The 21273-nt window shown below is 53.2% G+C and overlaps 1 protein-coding gene and 1 non-coding gene across 2 annotated transcripts in view; one reads left to right on the top strand and one right to left on the bottom strand.

The window, feature by feature from the left end:
• Positions 1-21273, bottom strand: part of ZNF423 (zinc finger protein 423) — a 341617-nt gene that overhangs the window by 169307 nt on the left and 151037 nt on the right. The window lies entirely within an intron of this gene.
• On the top strand, positions 14548-14620 carry TRNAG-CCC. Its single transcript has one exon. It is a non-coding gene; the product is annotated as a tRNA-Gly (tRNA).

Raw genomic sequence — 21273 nt, 5'->3', positions numbered from 1 at the left:
TCACAGACATAAAGAACAGATTTGTGCTGGCCAAGGGGTCAGAGGGATGGATTGAGAGTTTGGGATTACCAGATGCAAACTATTATAGAGAGAATGGATAAGTGACAAGGTCCCACTGTATAGCACAGGAAACTATATTCAATATCCTGTGATAAGCCATAATGGAAAAGGATATGAAAAAGAATATATATACATATATATAACCAAATCACTTTTCTGTATACCAGAAACTAATAAAACACAGTAAATCAACTGTATTTCAATAAAAAATAAATAAATTTTTATAAAGAGCTTGGTGTGTAGTGGCATTCAGCAAGTGCAGATGTCATCTACCCACTCATCCATTCATCTCTTCAGCAGATGTCGAGGATGTGTTTAGAACACTTTGGTGCTGGAGGTGTGAGGGGAGACAAGCAGGCACAGTTCCTGCCCTGCAGAGTTCACAGCCTCCCGAAAGAAACAGACGTTCTCCACGTGCTGACATCTGCTATGACTGGAGAAGTCCCTGGGGTGGTGGGAGAACGGGGACTGGGGTGCAACGAGCTTCCTAGAAAAAGCAACCTGTGCATTGAGACCAGTAGGATGAATAAGAATCAGCCAAGGAAAGGAAGCAGGGATGGGGACAGAGGTCCAAGCAGCAGTCCCAGCACGCGCGAAGGCCTAAAGGTGAGACTCAAGTCTTGGATCACTTCTGCTAAATCTCAAGTTCCTCTCTCCCAGCCCTGGTGGGTGGCCCAGCCCAGCGGCTCCGAACCCCCTCCCCACTTCTAGACCGGGGAGACCCCCACTGGCACCTCTGGAAGCTAAGCCCATACTCAAGGCCTTCTCTCCCAGCTGAAGTTCTTATTTGAAATGTTTTCACATGTTTATTTTTGAAGGGGGATGGGAAGAGAAAAGGGAGTCCTGAAGGTCTTTTACTTTTCAGAAAAAAAATTAATAAATAAATAGAGCCTCAAGAAAAGGGCACGGAAAGGTCTCTGCATCTGTAACCACTGAACAAATTAAAATTAGCTCATTTAATCAGCTCCTAATGGCCTGGCTGTCCCGAGTGGGCCCTGGAACACAGCAAACTTCACAGCAGAAACGCGCGGGCCAATGTCAGTTTATCCTACAACAAAGGGATTTTCTAAATAGCGTGATCAAAACGCAGCGAAGGCAGGGGAGAGCTGGGGAGACAGAACTCAGCCCCCCAGATCTTGGTGGGCCCCCACCTCCCCACTTTGTCCCTTTGAATGGAATTGTTCTCTCAGCTTTTGTTCTAATTATCCAAACATATGTGTAACTCTGTTCTACAAAGTGTGTTTTATCCAGCAAAGGAGGTTAACACTTGCCCCCACCATACATTCCTGGGGCCCCACATCGTCAACATCTCCCTCTCCCCCATTACCTCCAGCCTCCCGGGCAGGCACAAACACACACACACAGACACACACACCTACACCCATAGCAGTCACATACCCATACGGTTCTGCAAAGAGTCACACATCACCACCATACAGTTCCATATACATAGTTCTATGCGTGCAGTTCTGTGCATGCACAATTACATGCACACAGTTACTCTACCACACACACACGCACGCTGCTCTCAGGTTCCTGGCTAACAGCTGGAGGCGGGAGGCACAGCTCACTGGACCCCCAGGGAGGGCCGCTGTGCACACACCTGAGGCCCAGGCTGGTAGCAAGGACTCTTATTTCCCTGGAGTGGTTTCTCCACGTAACCTGCCACCTGGGCTAAGTCATTAGGGCAACTGAGGAAGGGGAGCAAAAGGCCAAGGAAGAGGGGCCGGGGCCAAGGGGGAAAAGGGAGTGTCTGGTGCCAGGGCAAGCCTGGGCCAGCGGCCACTCCCAGACCCGGTGGGGAGGCTGGAACAAGGCTCCTCTGCCAATGCCAATCTCATCTTCTAGCCGGCCGACATGCAGCCCCAGAGCCCTGGGTGCTCAGCCCCACGGGTCATCCATTAGTCTGGGTTCAGCCCTGGGTCCACCATTCACTAGCTCTGAGTCTTCACTTCCTCCTCCATAAAACGGGAAGAAGCACCGGCCCCAGGGAAACACCAGGCTGACTAAATTGGAGCATGCAGCACACTGCCCAGCGCAGAACAAACTGCATCAACCTTTGCCACTGCTTCCTCTATACCCAAGGGCCTGGTGACCCAGAAGGGGGTCAGACGGTGGGTTAGTGACACAACCAGAAGACAGCTAGTCGTCCCGTAGTTTTCACTGTCTTACCCAACCCCAATCCCCCGAGTGAAGGAGGGGGAATTTAAAAAGTAAATCAAAGACATTAAACAGGGTGTAGTGAGGAGGCCATGGCAACCCTCTCCAGTATTCTTGCCTGGAGAACCCCATGGACAGAGAAGCCTGATGGGCTACAGCCCATGGGGTCACAAAGAGTCGGATCCGACTGAAGCGACTTAGCACGCATGCAAGGAGTAAATGACCAGGACGATGGGAGTCTGGGAAGGTTCTGACTTGAAGAGCAGTAACCTGGGTATGTGACAATGTTATCCTCAAGTCACAGAAATGGAAACCGGGCTCTCTGTGGCAAGCGGCTTGCAAACAAGTCCACCTGTATCAAGGGCACATCCCTGCCCCTTCCCATGGTGAGTTTCTGCAGAGCCTGCTCTCCAAACTGCAAAATCCATCGAGGGGACCCCTGGAGGAAACCCACACCTGAGGACCATCTCCAGTGAGCAGCTCTTGGGACGGAGGATCAGGCCACTCAACCCACCCAAGACCCAGGAGGGCAGCCCTTCCCCACAGTGGCTCATGAAGGCCTCAAAACCCCTGGACCTCCCATGTTGAGGAGAGGTCAGGAACGGCCCTTGCCCATATCACAGACTTGGAAACTGAGGCCCAGAAACGGTGCAGATGGGAGACTCAAGCTGCCACAGCTCCCAGCTCCCAAAGGGAGCTGAGTCTGCAAGGCTGGAGTCGTCCCAGGCTGGGACTCCTACCCTCCTGGCCCAGTCCTCATCCAGGCAGCTCCTGAGACCTGTTCTATGGGACCCCCAAGGAGTGTTCAGAAAACAGACCTTGACGTGGTTCCAGCCGGCAGGTTCTACAGGTAGTGGCTGTGACCAGTCCTACAGGAATCCCCATCTCCATCTGACTGGCCGGGCCCAGGCCCAGGAGACTCAGAACCACCCGAGGCAGCCTCAGAATGGGCAGCGAAACCTGGGAAACAAGCTTCCGTGTCGCCAACGCCAATGCCTACAGATCCCACGTCCTGCAGGCTCCCCCAGCCCGGCCCCCATCAAGCCCCAGGCCACCCAGAAGACAAGAAGCATGGGCAGTGAAGGTCAAATGCATGGGCTTGGGTTGAAGCTTGGCCCTGTCACATGCGTGCTGTGTGACCTGGGGAAAGTGACCTCCCCTCTCTGAGCCACCAACCTCAACTGTAAAATGAAGACAGTGAAAAGGGATGCCTCCCTCCCAGACTTGATGATGGAAGGGGATGCTGTCTGGCAAGTGTCTAGCTCAGCGCCTGCCCCCAGACCCAGTTGGTAGCCCTTAGTAAGCTCAGGGACTATGGTAGGGGGAGAAATAAGCTCAGGGAAAAATGTGGTAGGGGGTAAAAAGGAGGGCCTCAAATTCGACTCATCTCTTCCACGGGCGTCCACAGAGCCCTAGGCCATCACACACAATGGGCAGGATGAGGGGCACCCTTCCTCTTTCAGATTCAGCAGGACAGGTGTCCCCATAGACTCAGGCTCACACTCCCCTCCAGGGTCCCTGAACCAAGCCCAGCAGGCAGCTAATGGAGCGGCCCAGAGCATGCAGTCCAGCCAGGCTGACGCAGGAGGGTGGGCCCAGAGGCCCCTCAGGGAGCCCCGGGTTTCACGCTCTTATGATAAGGATTCAGAAGAGACCCACAAGGGAAAAAAAAAAATAGTTGGCAGTCTTGCCCCACCTGCTGCCGTGTCACACCACACGCAGAGACCTGGCTGGTCTTGCCTCCTGCTTCTGGGCCACGTGGCCCTATACTCCCCGCCCCTGCCCTGAGCCTCAGTTTCCACTCACTGGGCTCTGGTCACCTCACAGGGCTGCAGTGAGGGTCAGAGGAGAACAAAGCCTGTGAGCTGCTGCTGCTGCTAAGTCACTTCAGTCCTGTCAGACTCTGTGTGACCCCATAGACGGCAGCCCACCAGGCTCCTCTGTCCCTGGGACTCTCCAGGCAAGAACACTGGAGTGGGTTGCCATTTCCTTCTCCAATGCATGCATGCATGATAAGTCGCTTCAGTCGTGTCTGACTCTGTGCAACCCCATAGACAGCAGCCCACTAGGCTCCTCTGTCCCTGGGATTCTCCAGGCAAGAATACTGGAGTAGGTTGCCAAGTCCTTCTCCAGAAGCCTGTGTGGATGGGATCACTGGGGAGGACTGGGTGAGAAGCCAAGAGCAGACACAACCTGCCCGCCCCTCCTACATCTGGACTGTGGCCACAGGAGAAGGAGAAGTGCTGGGACGGGGTGCTCCCTCCAGGGCCCCAAATGCAGACAGCATGCAGGCAGCGGCTGCTCCAGTTATCTGCCTCCATCCTGATCAGCACAGAGAGAAGCAGCCACCCAGCACAGCACACGGCACACAGTAGGCAACTGGTCAGGCTTTTCCTAACCTCTAACCCTCGGACAACCTGCTTCCGCAAAAGAGACCAGTGCAGATGTCCACAAGGGCTCCCTGCAAAGACAGAACATGGAATCTGCGCTCATCCATACTCAGACATCAGATCCCATGGGCCACGTGGCCCAGGAAGGATGGGGTGGGGGTGTCTGCTCACTCACAGGCCACCAGGGATGCCCCTACCTGCCCAGCTCCACCAGCAGAGAGGCTCAGATGAAAGAAACCATCCAGCTAGAGGGACGAGACTCTGGGCCCTGAATTCCAGTCCTGTCTCACTCTGTCCCCTGTGCTGTCGGCGACAGCGGCCCTCCATTCTCTGAGACTTGGTTTCCCTGAGTGCTCCAGCTCCCCCTGCCTCAAAAGCTGTGAAACTCCGGTAACGGGGCGCACTGCCTTGCTCCCAGCCAAAGTAGGCTACAATTAATCTGAAGCAGGAATTTTCTTAATTGCTGGGTTTTACAACCCCAACAGAAGAGATAAAGTACAGCTAGTTGACAACGCTGGCTTGAGGCAAGACAGTTAAAGCATCTTTTGTGTTTGGGAGGAGGGGGAGCGCTTTGAAAAGCTGGTGCGGTGTGAATGGATTTGCACCTGGAGGACCAAGCCGAGGCACTGCCCCGTGAGAAAAATGTTCAATTCCCTCAGGGAGTCAGGCCAGAAACACTGGGGGGGCGAGCATCTCAAAGGACCTGTCTTATCGGGGAGTAAAAGAGAAATGTGTAAATAAAGGGAGGTTCACCTCCAATTTTCCTAATTGCCTTCCTTCGCAGGCACATGCCGTTCCACACCCCGCAGCCCCTTCGGAAGGTGGTGTTGGAGCCAGTAGGCTTCCCACGACTAGGAAGGCCAAGCATCCTCATTAGCCGAGCCGGGCCGCCTGGGGGGCACGGGAGAAATGGTGTCAGCAGGCACCAGGCAATGCCCCTCCAACAGGAGGACGGCTGCCCCCCAAGGGAGGCGGAGGACGATGCGTGAAGGGGTTCCTTCCGGCCCAGGATCTTTCAGGGAGCTACAGAACTGGCAGCAGCCACCTCCAAAACAGACACAAACCATGGGCAGGGAATCCAGCAGCCAGACCCTGGGGCCAGCAAGAGTCAGCCCTTCCTGCATGTCCCAAACACAAATCAACCTGCTACGGGGCATCCCCCTCCTACCCTGGTGCACCAGCCGTGCCACGAGGGACAGAGGTCGGGCAGCGCTGTTCTGTTGATGAGGTCGAAGGACAGCTCTACCAGATGCCGACTGAGCAGTATTCTGTGTGTGAAGCCCCGTACATCATGCATGTGCCGGTCCACAATCCCCTACCCTAAACCCTCGAAGCCAGACGTGTTCCAGAATCCAGACTTCTTCAGATTCTAGAAAAGTAACAGAGTGCCTTTCCTTGGTATCTGGGAACACCTCAGAAGCAACTGAGCATACTGATATTTCTGCAGCAAAACATAATTCACCATCATAAATTAATTGTATAATTTAATGGTTCACATCAGCCAGGTCAAATTTTGCTGCCAAACGAGTTGTTGTTGTTGATGTTCCATCGCTAAGTCATGTCTGACTCTTTGTGACCCCATCTACACCAGGCTTCCCTGTCCTTCACTACCTCCAGGAGTTTGCTCAAACTCATGTCCATCGAGTCGGTGATGCCATCCAACATCTCATCCCCTATCATTCCCTTCTCTTCCTGCCTTCAATCTTTCCCAGCATCAGGGTCTTTTCAAATGAGTCAGCTCTTTGTATCAAGTGGCCAACATATTGGAGCTTCATCTTCAGTATGAGTCCTTCCAATGAAGATTCAGAGTTGATTTCCTTTAGGATTGACTGATTTGATCTCCTTGCTATCCAAGGGACTCTCAAGAGTCTTCTCCAGCTCCACTGTTCAAAAGCATCAATTCCTCGGTGCTCAGCCTTCTTTATCGTCCATCTCTAATATCCATACATGACTACTGAAAAAACAATAGCTTTGACTAGATGGATCAAAAACTTCCAGTTTCAGGCTTTCTGGAATTCAGAATAGTGAATAAGGGATTCAGGACGTATACTATACAGTCCATGGAATTCTCCGGGCCATAATACTGGAGTGGGTAGCCGTTCCTGTTTCTAGGGGATCTTCCCAACCCAGGGATTGAACCCAGGTCTCCAGCACTGCAGGCGGGTTCTTTCCCAGAAGTCTTTAATCTTCCTAGGGACACTGTGGGGGAGAATCCGCTGCCATCCCTCCTTTCCAGAAGAGGAAAGTGAACCACAGGGAAGCTAAGAGTAATTTCCCCACAGTGACAGAGCACGTGCATGTAAGTGGGGGAGCCCCCAGCCGCCTGGCCTGAGGGTCTGTGCTTTCCACCCAGGAAGTCCTGACCAAAGTACTGAATCGCAGTTTAAAAGCTTCCCGAAAAAAAAAAAAAAAACACTCAAGTATATGTGAATGTCCCCAGTCCACCCCACTACGTGTGCGGCATTTGGGCTACCCCACCAGGAGGCGCCCTACCTGGAAGCTACCCAGACCCTGAGGGCATCCCACACCTGCCAGCGTCCTTCCTGGAGCCCAGAAGCCCAGGAGCAGGTTCCTCCAGCAGATGAGACTCCGCACCCCACCCTGGCACCCAGATAATTACTCTCCACCTGACACATTCTGCACAGATCATTTTACCTGCAGCAAACATGTTAAACACATCTCCTGTCTAGGAGAAATGGGCCAGAGGGTAATCCCATCTGAGAGAGACCAGGGGTTCTGGGTCTGAAAGATCGCCTAGAGGAGGAAATGGCAACCCACTCCAGTATTCCTGCCTGGAGAATCCCATGAACAGCGGAGCCTGGTGGGTTACAGTCCATGGTGTCGAAAAGAGTTGGACATGACTCAAGCAACTGAGCACAAAAAGGTACAAGGGCTTCCAGCTGCACTTACAGAGGGCAGGGACCCCATTCTTTCCAAAAGATGTGTGAACCCCACAACTCCTCAGGTAGAGCCCTGGTCATCTCTGGCTTCTCTTCCTTGGCAATTTTTTTCAGCTGCAGGGAAAGATTGCTGTGTAAGCACAATCCTGATGCCCTGTTACCAAATAATTACATGATAATTTCGTAGGCATTAAGACACTCCCACCGGCGCAAGCCGTGGTGTCCAGCCCAAACAGAAGCCGCCCCGGACGGTGAGTGCTTGTTAAAGAGAACTCCAGCATTGAGAAAGACCCCCAGCTGCAGTGCTGGCCCGTTCTTTCTCTGCTCTGATTTCTAATTAAAAATTAAAGCAGGCACCTTTCTTCAGAAATCCAATTAGAGAGAAGCATCAAACTGATGGGCCAAAGCAAGCACATGTGTGCAAATACATATGGGGACATACGTGTGGACTTGCGCACATGCACATGCAGGCACCAACTCTCCTTCCCGCCTCAGCAGCAAATCCCAATCCAGTCTTCCGTTCAGTCATCACGGATGCTGGTAGTGGCGGTGGTTTAGTCGCCAAGTCATGTCCAACGCTTGTGACCCCAAGGCTGTAGCTGCCAGGCTCCTGTCCATGGGATTCTCCAGGCATGAGGACTCGCCAGTTTCTGGGCACAGCACGTGACCAAGAGGAGACAACCCCGAGCCCATGCTAGGTAGATGTCAATATTACCTACTACATGCACTTTTATCTCGTGTAAATTGGGCTATGCATTCAGCAAAAAGACAGAAATAGCCTGTGATCCCATGCTATCCAAGGGCAGGCACCCAGAAGGGTCGAATTGAACATAACTCTTCCATCCAGCAGTTTGTGTCCCATCAGCCTCTCCTACCACGGGTGCCTCCATCAGAGCGCCCACAGGACTTTCAGTGTGGATACAACCAGTACACAGAGAGCTCTCGGGTCGGTTGTTGCTGTTTAATCGCTCAGTTGTGTCTGACTCTTTCGAGACCCCATGGACTGCAGCCCACCAGGCTCCTCTGTCCATGGGATTCTCCAGGCAAGAATACTGGAGTGGGTTGCCATGCCCTCCTCCAGGGGATCTTCCCGACCCAGGGGCTGAACCTGCGTCTCCTGCTTGGCAGGCAGATTCTTTACCGCTGAGTCACCAGGGAAGTCCACTTGGGTGGGTAGCAGCCCAATTTATGTCTCCAACAAGCGTCAGTGGTCCTGTCATGTGTATATGAGTTGCTGCCCAAGTGCATACAGAGCACTGTTCCACTTTACAAGTAGGGACAGCAAGGTTGGGAGAGCTGATGCCCTCTGCTGCAATCACAGAGGGGCAGAGCCTACGTCTGACCCCAGGCAGTGTGGCCCCAGAGTCCAACCTCAGGACCACTAGACAGAGCAACATGAATAAAGTGGCATTTTAACAAAATCATCAGGCAACAGCCCGTGAGTGGGATGGGACAAAGAGAAAGCAGGGACCAGACACCCAGGGAAGCCAGTGCAACAGCCCAGCCTGGAGGTGCTAAGGGGTGGACTCTTAAGAATGAGGCCTCAGAACAGACTGATGGCAGAGAGAGGGATGTCTAGGGTGGCGGGAGGTCTAGCATCTAAGTGAAGAGACTTTATTCAATAAACTACAGTTTGTGAGCTACTGGTGACCAATTCTTCTTAGGAAGGAATCATCCCAGTCCTTCCCCACCAGAAATCACCACCCCTTTCCCACTTCTCTCTTGATGGGAGAAAATACTACCGTCCCAAGAAACCCTGAGAAGATTGTCCTTCCCACCACCCAGATGGACAGGATGGTGGACTGTCTGCTCAAGGCAGACGGGGAGGTGTATACACCTGTGGTGTGAGTATTCATCATCCCCGGAAATGATGCCATGCATTTCCTCATGCCAACATTACAGGACTGTGGGAAGAGTACCAGAAACAGAGTCGACATTTCCAGCGGGTCTACTAACATGCTGTGTGACCCTGGAGACATCACTCAACCTCTCTGAGCCTTGGTTGCCTTTATCTATTGAGTCACACACACAATAAACATGTACACGTGTCCCATTATGTGCCAGGTGCTGGGTAGGAAGAGAGGACAGTCAGTCCTACACGACTCACAGGGCCAAAGCCCGCCCTGGATACAATGTCAGGAGTTGCATGTCCCCACCCATGTGCTGGAATGACTGCCTTGGTCATCTGTGATTAGGTGGGGGTGGGGAGGAGTCTTGGGAATTCTAGAAAGTTCAGCCACGCCCAGAACCCCCTATCTGCTGGGCCCATGCCCAGCACCAGGGACAGCCTGCCGCCCCACCACTCCCTGGCTCCGTCAGCCGGGACCGGGCGCGTGGAAGCTCGCGAGCCTGGCTGCCACGGCCTCCGCCACCACGGCTGCCACCGCCCCGCCCCCTCCTGCCAGCTGCCTTTGCGCCTGCTGCCGCCGCTGCTCATTTCCAGGCAAATGTTCTAGTTAATTAAAACACACCCAAGTGCTCACACGCACATGAAGCCAAGCTACAAAATCTGCTCTAACCCAACTGCAGCTCCTTTTCTCCAGCCTGGGATCCACACGGGCTAGGGAGGTTTCCAAAGCTGCTGTTATTGGCACTGAGTTTCCACTTATACAGTCCTACTGGGCACACAGGCTTATATACAGGGCATGTGCAGGTGCACGTGTGTCTGTGCACACACACACATTCATTCTTGCTCCACACAAACATGTATGCAGGGTGTGACACACACATACCTATGTACAGCTATGTGCACATGCTCGCACACACATGCACACACCCACAGTGCTCTCCCCTCCAGGAGGTCTTCTCCAGCTACGCTGACCCTCCAACTCATAACATCAGCCACGACTAATAAATAAACACTCAGAACAGGAGAGGATGAATGAACTGAGAGATGACTCAACTGATCCTTGATGCCTCCAACAATGGGGAACAGCACACCTCTGGTCCTAAGCCCCGTTTGGGTGCTCGCTGGATCAGTAGAATAGACTGAATTCCCCAGGGAAAGAGGAGCCAGGAGGGTACAATCTCTTGCACTTCCACCTACGCTGCGGTGCTCTGCCAGGCACTAACCAGGACCCATGGACGTGTGTGAGTGTACACCTGTGATGTGTATGGCCCGTGTCACCAGAAAACTCACCTTCCCAGATCTGGACATCCAAAACAACCAGGAGCTGGTGAGAGAGAGATCTGACCATCAAGGCCAGGAGATGGAAAGCAGCTCCCTTCAACGGGACTGAGCTCCAAGAAAGGCAGCAGAATGTCTGGAAGTCCATAGGACTTCCTAGCATTCTGGGCCTTAGATGGGTACACAGCCATCAGAAGGCAGGTGACTCTAGCTGATAAAGCAGCCAGGATGAAACAGCTAGCTATCTGCCCCAGCACGCATTTCTAGCACACTCCAAGTCCACCAAGATCACCTTGCTGGTAGGAACCAGGAACAATCACATTCTTGACGAGGGTTTGACAGTCATGCAAGAATTCAGTCACTTAGAGCCCTGGATGAGGCCTGGCAAGGATTTCTGTTCAAGAAGAGGGCAGCTGTGTTGGGTACCTCAAATTGCATCACCTGGACAACAGGCCATCTAATTCATGCCATGGGACTGCCAAAGCTCTCTGCAGAGAGCACAGACATAGCTTTTGAAAGGGTGTTTATAAAGGAGTGAAGACAGTGGCCCAGTAGACATCTCAGTCACCCACTCAAACTATGGTCCTGGACCAACAGCTCAGCATTGCCTGGGAGTTTATGAGCAGGGCAGCATTCCAGGCCCCATCTGGACCTACTGAATCAGAACCTGCATTTTACAACATTCCATGAAGTTAAAAGACGCTTGCTCCTTGAAAGAAAAGCTATGACAAACCTAGACAGCGTATTAAAAAGCAGAGACATCACTCTGCCAACAAAGGTTCATCTAGTTGAAGCTATCGTTTCTCCAGTAGTCATGTGTGGATGTGAGAGTTGGACCGTGAAGAAGGCTGTGTGTGTGCTCAGTTGCCCAGTCGTGCCTGACTCTTTGAGACCCCATGGACTGTAGCCTCCCAGGCTCCTCTGTCCGTGGGGATTCTCCAGGCAAGAATACCGGAGTGGGTTGCCATGCCCTCCTCCAGGGGATCTTCCCAACCCAGGGATCGAACCCAGGTCTGCCTCATTGCAAGCTGAGCACCAAAGAATTGATGGTTTCGAACTGTGGTGCTGGAGAAGACTCTTGAGAGTCCCTTGGACTGCAAGGAGATAAAACCAGTTAACCCTAAAGGAAATCAACACTGAATATTCATTGGAAGGACTGATGCTGAAGCTGAAGCTCCAAGACTTTGGCCACCTGATGTGAAGAGCTGACTCACTGGAAAAGACCCTGATGCTGGCAAACACTGAGGGCAGGAGGAGAAGGGATGAGATGGTTGGATGGCATCATCCAACAAAGGATGAGATGGTTGGATGGCATCATCAACTCAACAGACATGAGTTTGAGCAAACTCCAGGAGATAGTAAAGTACACGGAAGCCTGACATGCTGCAGTCTATGAGGTCATAAAGGGTTAGACATGACTGAGCAACTGAATAACAACAACAATTAGTAATTGTGATTATCTAAAAGCGAAATGAAATATACTTCTTTCTTTAAATTTATGTGTTCAAACAGCTATTAAGTTCTCAGGACATAAGTACTTGTTATTTGCACCTGACTCTTTGAACAAAGGGAACTATTAAGTAATTCTTTTGGCTTAGAGGTATGCTGAAAAAAAAAATCACAGACTCTAAGGTATTATGAACCAAGAAAGCTGGGAACCTCTGAGCTCTGTATAGGGTGTGGTCTGGGTGACAGGCACACAACAGGGAAGAAGGCAAAGTCCTGCCCTTTCAGGATTGACAGTCTGGTGGGAGAGATGGACAGTAAGGGGGTAGGTAATCAAATCATCCTGTAAGATGTTGCTGCTGCTGCTAAGTTGCTTCAGTCGTGTCTGACTCTGTGCGACCCCATAGATGTCAGCCCACCAGGCTCCCCCATCCCTGGGATTCTCCAGACAAGAACACTGGAGTGGGCTGCCATTTCCTTCTCCAATGCATGAAAGTGAAAAGTGAAAGTGAAGTCGCTCAATCGTGTCTCTCTTCACGACCCCATGGACTGCAGCTGACCAGGCTCCTCCGTCCATGGGATGTTCCAGGCAAGAGTACTGGAGTGGGTTGCCATTGCCTTCTCCGTATAAGATGTTAGGAATCAGTAATGAACAAAAAAGTAAAGCAGAGTGAAGTAACAAGTATGGGCCCTGCTCTCCTGCTCTGCCCTCTCTCTGTCATCACGTCCCCATGCCAGACACATTTCCTTGCTCTCCTCCCATGCCTACACAGCTCATCACCAAGTCCTGTCCATCCTGCATTCAGCCGGGTCTCAAATCTACCCACCGGCCTCCCCAGTTTGCTCCCATCACTTGAGTCCTAGCCACTGTGGTTGGCTGGTTGTTCGGTTGTTGGTTGGTTGGTTTGGACCACCTCATTGGCCCCTAACAGGATTCCCCATGTCCAGTCCAATCCAGATACAGATCTTTGCAGAGCACAGGTCCACCCACATTGCTGCCCTGCTTAAAATCCCCTTGAGGCCTTCCCACTGCTCCAAGCAACTCACAACTTCTCCAGCCTTGGAATCAGATTGGACCTGCTATCCTCATTTGTTTTCCCACATTGGTTTTCATACAGAACCTGCTATTTATCCACAGCAACCCCCAAAAGCCCAGCTTTGCAAAGATGTGAAGTCATCAAAAGGAATACAGAGCAAGCTAATGTTGAAATGGTGGACAACCTCAAGCTAGTAGCTCATATCATGTCCAGGAGACGCTGAATATTGCGGTGTTCCCCTTGAAAATTTAAAATATACCATAGACAGATTAGCTCTGCCTTGGCCCGTAAGTTGGGGAGATCAATTTATTGAATGAATGGATGGATGAATAAATGAATGAGGAGCATTAGGAGAATCTGAGACGCAAAATTCAATTCTCACTCCATATGAATGTTCACAGATACCTGTGAATACTGGTTGAAGGATGCCATCCCCAGCTGCTTCAGAGCCCACTGGGTCTCCCTCTGGGTCTCAAGTCTGCCCAGCAGTATTCAGGTAAGGAACCATCAGTATATAGGTCAGGAGCCATCAGTATACAGGTCAGGAGCCATCAATATGCAGGTCTGGAGACATCCTCCATTTGTAAAAGCACAACCTTTAAGCCAAATAAGTGCCAGTGTCCATCAAGGCTAGTGGGAAGAAATAGTTTTCTAAGAAATATTCATGTCCCTCAGCTCCAAGGGATCCCAGATTTGGAACAACAGGCCTATCCAGTAAGAAGACCAAAAGGCTTCCCAGATTTTGAGAGTCAGTGGTTCAGTCCTCAGGAGAGCAACACAGAAAAACCACATGGGGACTCAGTACAAGAGGGAAGGGAAACAAGTGATGAAGGGTGGGTTTGGGGCAACGGCCAAAGCACAAAAGGCCTTCTTTGTCTTAAGCATCAGCAGCAGCTGCGCTGGATTGGGGAAAAGGAAACCCACCAGCATACAGACTAAGCCGCTTCCAAGTTTGCGTGGGAAAAGAGACGTGGTTCTCTTTCGGCACCTTCTTTCCCCCTGGGCAGCAAAGCTTTGGTTACTGCATGCTTTTGAGGGTGGGGAGAGGAGAGAAAAACTCATGTGTGTATTAACACTGTCAAGATCACGTCAGCGACAGGCTTCAAAAAGCAAACGGTGCATATTTACAAACCTTGGCGTTGGAAGGACTGACGGACGGGGAGATTAAATGGCAGAGTGTGTGCAGCAAAGCAGAGGCTAATGAGACCTCAGACCAGATTGTTTCACCACAAATGTCAGGGACTTCAAAGTGACGGCTCCCAGCCCATTGTGCAGGGATAGAAGTCCACGGGCACGCCCAACCCCACGGCCTCTGCCACCACCCACAAGCGCCTGCCCACCGCTCCTGGAGGCTGTGAGGGTTGTGGGCTGGGCTTTCCAGCCTCCACACCATCTCATCTTCCAACATCGGAATTCTTTCCAGGACTTCCCTGGTGGTACAGTGGTTAAGATTTTGCACTCCCAATGCAGAGGACCCAGGTTCGCTCCCTGGTCAGGGAACTAAATCCCATATACAGCAACTAAAGGGTTCGCATGTCCAGCTTAAGACCCTACATGCGACAACTAAGACCCCCGGTGCAGTCAAATAAATAAACACTAAAAAAAAAGAATTCTTTCCATGCCCTACCCAGCAGCCCCTCAGCATGCTCCATCTCTGCTCATGGCTATCTCCTCCTTTCCTCCCCAGCCCTCTCCATTCCCCTCCTGTTTCTCAAGGTAGGGACCACCTTGTCCCCCATCTCCGCTTCCTCTTCCCTGTCTGCTTGCTTTCATCCTATCCTTTCTTCTTCACCCTCAGAAGGTCTGTCCCACCTCCCCTGCCTGCTTCCCCTGCAGCTTCCCTCCTCCTGGGCCTCTTTCTCTCCAACCCCCTTTTCCATACCATTCCTCGGGCCCCTCACTCCACCAGGGAGAAAGGAACCAGGGAACGGGCAGAGCTGCTGGGGCCTGCAGGAGCTCATGGGGCTGGCCGAGCACATCCCACCCCACCTGCTCGGGGGAAGAAGGGTGAACCCATGCACAGAAGGCCCAGCCGCAGGGAAGAGCCTCGGGCTGCCAGAGCCTCCCAGGCCATACGTGCCAAGCCAGGGTCTGGAGCAATCACGAGGCCTGAGGATGCCCCTCCCCTCCCTTTGGAGAACTGCCCCGGCCTGGGGTCCCAGGAGGGGCCTCGCATCTGGCCGGAACAGAACCTCTGACAGATGGGATGTCGCCGAGCTCAGCAGGAGGGCCTGAGAGATGGGAGGAGAGAGCCAAGCTTGTGGTGGAGCTGAGCTGGCCAAAGCCGTGGGGGTCGGTCTTGGAGAGTGGGAACCCTGAGGGAGGGTGGCAAGGTTCAGATCCTAACTCCATCACTTCCTCCTGGCTGTGTGATCTCGGGCAAATGAGAACTTCTTTGGGCCTCAGTTTCCTCATCTGGAAAATGGGCATGAGGTCCCAATGCCCACCTCACAGGGCTGTGAGGATGATGAAAGGGGACGTGGCCTGTTTGTAAACACTGATGATTACAGCTGAGCCCCATGGTGGTGGCTCTGAGAAGGTGTCAGGACTTCAGCACAGTGGCTGTCTAGGAAATGCCCCCAACCAGGACTCCCACCCGACTCTGAGCACCCCCTCCGACCCAGGAAAGGGAGGGTCAGAGCTGAAAAGCATCGTACCCAACAGCTTGTCCACCTGCTTCTGAGGCTCCAGGCTACAGAGCTTTAGTCCCTAGAGGACCAGAGAATTGCCCTGGCCATCCACCTGTATTCTTCTCCAATCATGACCCTGTGGACAGGAGCAGAGGGGTGCCCAGCGCCTGCCACTCACTTTGCCCTCTGACCTCTGGCTCAGTGGTACCTACTGAGCTCTCCTGTGAGCCATCCCTGGGCAGTGAGTGCTGGCCACACCGAGAAGGCCCCGCATGGAGCTGACCGTGTCATTCGGGACACAAGGCGATGTAGGAAAATTACACCAAGTAAGTGTAAAACCTGTTTCACTTATTTCACACTTATTTTAAAGATGGGATGAGAGCCACAAGGAAGAACTTTGCACAAGTAGCATATTCTTATACTTAATACTCATTCTTCACATGACGACATTCTTTCTTTGGAGCTGCAAATTTTGACATGTCAGTGGTGCGTGAGATGGACCTCACCTTTATACAGGTGAACTGATAGCCAAGGGATGAAGGGCCATGTTCACTCACAGCCACCCAGTGGCAACCCAGGGCCAGAACTCAGTTCTCCTGACCCCACATTCAGAATTCTTTCCTCTCCGCCCAGGCACAAAGACCAGGGTCTGCAGAGAGAGACCAGACCAGGGTCCACAAAGAGGAGAGGCCTCCTGGGAAATTTCACTGTGCCAGGCATGACGTCAGCACTTTCTCCACACCTCGGGCTGGGCCCTCACATGGTCCTTAGGAGCAGCTGCTATTCGGACCACGGACTCTGAAGGCAGGTCAGGCCATGAACTCACTGTGCAAAGAAGCAGAATGTGTTAGAGTCCCTCTGGTTATAATCCTGCACACCCACATAGGCATGAATAAGGACCCAGTGAAAGGATATAACAGGGAAATAGAGTGTTTTGGAAAAAATATCCTTGTTACCCAAATTCTACTAACTGCTGTCTTTGCCTCATCTATTGAGTTCTCAGGTTGTCAAACTACAGTAACAGGGCCAGACATATCAGGGATATTTAGATTCTCAAATCACCATGGGCAAGATCAAGGGGACATTTATAAACTATTATGAGGAAGTTTATGCCATTAACTAGCCCAAAGGTTGGATGGTGGGAGAACAGGGCAGAAATAAAAAGACACCAAGCTATGAGAAAAGCCATCTGACAATCGTGGTGCATACGCCTCCCCATCACCAGCTCAGACCTGGTCACGTCTCTCTTGGAAAGTCTGCTTTCAGGATGAGGATGAAGAATGGGGAAGCTGAGTCCTCCAAAGTGCTGGTCAGGGAGTGAGTGGTCCCGTGACATCAGGGTCCTCAATCCCCAGGAGCAAATCTAGGGGAGCCACCATGGATTGACACCGGAAATCCAGCTCATGAGGACTACGGAGCCCACCTGGGAGCCCCGTCTTCCCAGAATTCCCGGCTACGGATCCCCCCCGGGAGCCCCGTCTTCCCAGAATTCCCGGCTATGGAGCCCACCTGGGAGCCCCGTCTTCCCAGAATTCCCGGCTACGGACCCCCCCTGGGAGCCCCGTCTTCCCAGAATTCCCGGCTACGGAGCCCCCCTGGGAGCCCCGTCTTCCCAGAATTCCCGGCTACGGAGCCCCCCTGGGAGCCCCGTCTTCCCAGAATTCCCGGCTACGGAGCCCCCCTGGGAGCCCTGTCTTCCCAGAATTCCCGGCTATACAGAGCCCACCTGGGAGCCCCGTCTTCCCAGAATTCCCAGCTATACAGAAGTCCTCCCCAACCTGAGCCTCCTCAAGGCTCGTCCATGCAGGCTAGGCAGGAAGCACTCCCACCCCCACCCAGCTGCAAGCGGGAGCTGCCCAAGACTGGGGTCGTAAATGAGCAGGCTCTGTCAGCCAGGGGAGTCTGAGGGCGGGCCGCCAGGCTGTGCACACCCCAGGCAAAGCAGATCCGCGTGCAGCCTGGACGGCAGGAGGAAACAGACAGCCGTCCTGCGTCAGCCCAGAAAGGCAGGGGCACACACGCCATTCCCACAGAGGCTGGCTGTCCCCGGTCTCAGAGGCCCGGCCAGGTGGGCCAAGAGGATTTACAAGGGAACAACCACCCTGGACAGGCCACCTCCATCTGGGCAGGACGCAAGCCCCAGGGCTGGCAGGGAGCCGCCGGAAGGCGGCCAAGAGGGAGCCCAGGGCAAGATCTTCAAGGGCAAGGCAGCATCCAATCCCAACATGTGTTAACTGCTCTGGACTCTCACGGAACAGGTCCCCTCACCACAGGTGAGGTGTGTGACAGGACTGGATGGGCCTAGCTGGGGACGGCTCAGGGGACGCCCTGTCCTCTCACAGGGCGGGGTCTTGGGGTCGAGCGGCCGCCAGGCTGGGACTCCTCGTGCTTGAGTCCCACTGTCCCCACCAGCTTTGCCCAGGCCCTGCCCCGCCCAGTGTTGTCAAAACGGGGGAAGGATCTGGTCTTCCTGCAGACCTCCCCACTCTCTGCTCACCCCGGTGCCCAAGCCAGAAACCATGGATCAACCTGGCACCCCACACTCCCTGGCTGCCATTACTTAATCCATCTCCTGGTCCTGTCAATTTCACCATTGAGGACGCACCATTCTCTCCACTCCCACCACCTGCACCATCACCTCAGCTTCCCTAACCAGCTACACCCACCGCCCTCAGAGCAATTCAGAGAACGGAGCTGACGATGCCGAGACCCCCAGCCCCAGCTCCGCTTTGGCCCACGAGGGCCCCATAGGGCCTGATCCCCACAGTCCACCGCCATGCTCACCACGCTCCCAAGACTGCCTGGTGACAGTCCCCCAACTTGCCAAACATCCCCTGCCTCCAGGTCTTTGAACTTTCTCTCTGGACTATATCTCCTGTTATTCCTATTCATCACTCCACCCTCATTTTCAACATCGATTATTGGGAAAAGCTTTTGCTTCTTTCTCAGGCCTTCCACTCTTCCTTCTGGATGTATATGGGCCTCTAATGATATATTTAGTCACGTGGGGACTTGTCAATTGTCCTGCTCCCCAAGAAGGACACCCACCACTCAGCACAGAGCCTGGCACATAGGAGGCACTCAGTGAATACCTAGCGAAGCGTTCAGTGCATGAAAATCCTGCTACTGGAGCCTGGAGTAGACGGGCAGGAAGGCCAGCCTCCCAGGAATGAACCATCAGCACCAGCCAAAGTATGAGGCGGTTCTCACAGGAACCTGTCCCCCTGCTGGCAGGGTGGGCCCATGCCCTCATAACGCTAAGCATCCAGTGGGGGTGACACGTGGCCTCAGACATCATGTGCAGAGCTCTCCCAGCCCCAAAGAACTCAATGCATCACCTGGGAGCTGGATGCTCTCAGGCCACTGGCCCGAGACCCTCAGTCTGCCCCGGACCCTCCAGCCTGTCCTGCTGGCCCCCACCTTGCTCTGGGGCCCGGGGACCAGTCACCTCTCACCCCCTCCAAGCACAGGGCTTCCCCAGCTCCCAGCCTTTGCCAGTACTGTCCTCTGACCAAGAAAGCCTTCTTCCTCTCATCTCTTTTGAGAAATTTCCCATCAAGCCCTGAATTTCCAGCTTCTCATGGAAATCTAGAAGCATGGGCCACACCAGATCCAACCTCCAGCAAGGCAGCCGGCGACAGGAACTGGAGAGCAGCCGTTTCCCTTCGCAGGCATGTGATCTCTGTCACCCAGCCCCACCCGGCCTCCTCACCTGCCCGACCCCCAACAGCATCACTGAGCTTGTGGTTCCGGCATCAGCCACACACATCCCCCTCGCAGGCCTGGATCACAGGCTTCTTATCACCAAGGCCTCGTCTTCTCATCTCTGTCCATGCCACAGGGCCCCTGCTGGGAAGCCCTCCGAGTCTGCTCAGGAGATGAGCCGGAAAGGATGTGCAAACAGGCCAGACTCTGATACCCAGCCTCTGCCTCCCACCTCCCGTCATCTGGCCAGACGTCTCCATTTTATCTCGGCTACCTGAGCTACCAGCTCATATACCTCCTCCTGTGGCTTGTCTCTTACAGTTTATTAACATCCACCAATAAACAGTGTGCAGGCCTCCCACACCGCCACCAAGAGAAGTCGGGCTCTGCGGGTTAAGCCTTCCTTGTCCTGCTTGCTCTCAGCACATCTTTGGCCATAAGGGAACAATTAGGAAAAACTCCCTTCAGGTTATATTTAGAAAGGGGTGGAGGGGGAAAGGCTTCCTCTAGTAATTTTCATTCAGTTGCACACGACTGCCTGTCCCCACCTACCCGCAGGCCAGCGCCACGGGGGCAGGCAACCGCCTCTCCCCGAACATGGGTTAAAATCAAGCCCAGCCTCTGCCCAGCCCTGATTATGCCCACGTTTAAAAATAAGATGTGAAAGATGCATTATGTAAGACCTGTAACACTCTCCTGCCCACCTCCGACTCTGGAATCAAAGATCATCATTTCTGCCATCAAAAAAGAATGAAAGAAAGGCAGGAACAATGAAAATAGCCGCCCAACATGAGCCAGATCAAAGACATGGGCACAGAAAATGAGGAGCCAGGGGGGCCTTTAATTACTGCCTGCATCCTCCGAGTCGTGTGGCGAGAGGGGAGAAGAGAAGTTTTGAAGGCCACCAGGTTCCGTCCTGCTGCGGCTCCTGTTTCCACCGCCAGCACCAGTTCCCGACAAACTCGAGCCTTTCATTTTCCTCTCTTTTTTCCCTCCTTTTTCTCTGCCCCCCACATGCCAGACAGGACTCCCAGACTCCCCAGTGCTTGCCATCCACCAGCAGCGAGAGCTCAAAGGGGCTCCTCAGAGACCCCAGGAGGGGATTCGGCCCCCACCTCGGAAGGCTGGAAGCCAGGTGGGCCCAGCCCCCAGCAGCAGAGAGGCTCATGGAGGGACCCACGGTGGGCCGTCACTGCAGACCACACCGACTTTTTTTTTTTTTTGCAAGTCTCCCTGGTTGAGAGGGGAAAAAAAAACTCTTCAAATTCACATTGGGCAGGGCTCCGTGGGGCAGCAGATCAAACCTGAGGACCGGCTGTTTGAGCTCAGCGGCAGAAAAAAGGATTGCCCAGGGACTGAGCTTAAGTAGAAGCTGGATTAAACTTCAAACGCAAACTCCCCCTTTTTTTACACAGCAGACAGTCGTGGCTAATATTGCAATATGGACTCTGAAAATGCATTACAAATAACTTACTCTGGACCCAGACTTGGGCCTTTTGTATCAGGAGGAGGAGTCAGGGAGATAATTGCAACAGAAAAGACACATGGGAGCCCGCCCTCTTGCTTGGTGGAGGGAAGTCCATCAGTTTGGGGCCCAGGAGGCCAACAGCAGGTCTCCATTCCGAAGACGCCTTGCTAGCCAGTCAGGCGGCTCCCCTGGAGGCTGAATGAGGCTTGGGTCTTCCCCAGGTATGAGAATCCAGATATATTTCATAGATGAAGAAATGCCTGGAAGGGGGGGCTAAAGCAGTGACGCTCTTAAAGCATGTTCTCAAACAATGGGGTGTAATTGTGTTCTTCACGTGATCAATGCGTGAC

The sequence above is a fragment of the Cervus canadensis genome, chromosome 18 (assembly GCF_019320065.1).
Source record: "Cervus canadensis isolate Bull #8, Minnesota chromosome 18, ASM1932006v1, whole genome shotgun sequence".
In the NCBI taxonomy this organism is placed as follows: domain Eukaryota; kingdom Metazoa; phylum Chordata; class Mammalia; order Artiodactyla; family Cervidae; genus Cervus; species Cervus canadensis.
The sequence above is the reverse complement of the archived record's forward strand: the minus strand, read 5'-3'. Positions and strand labels throughout refer to the sequence as shown.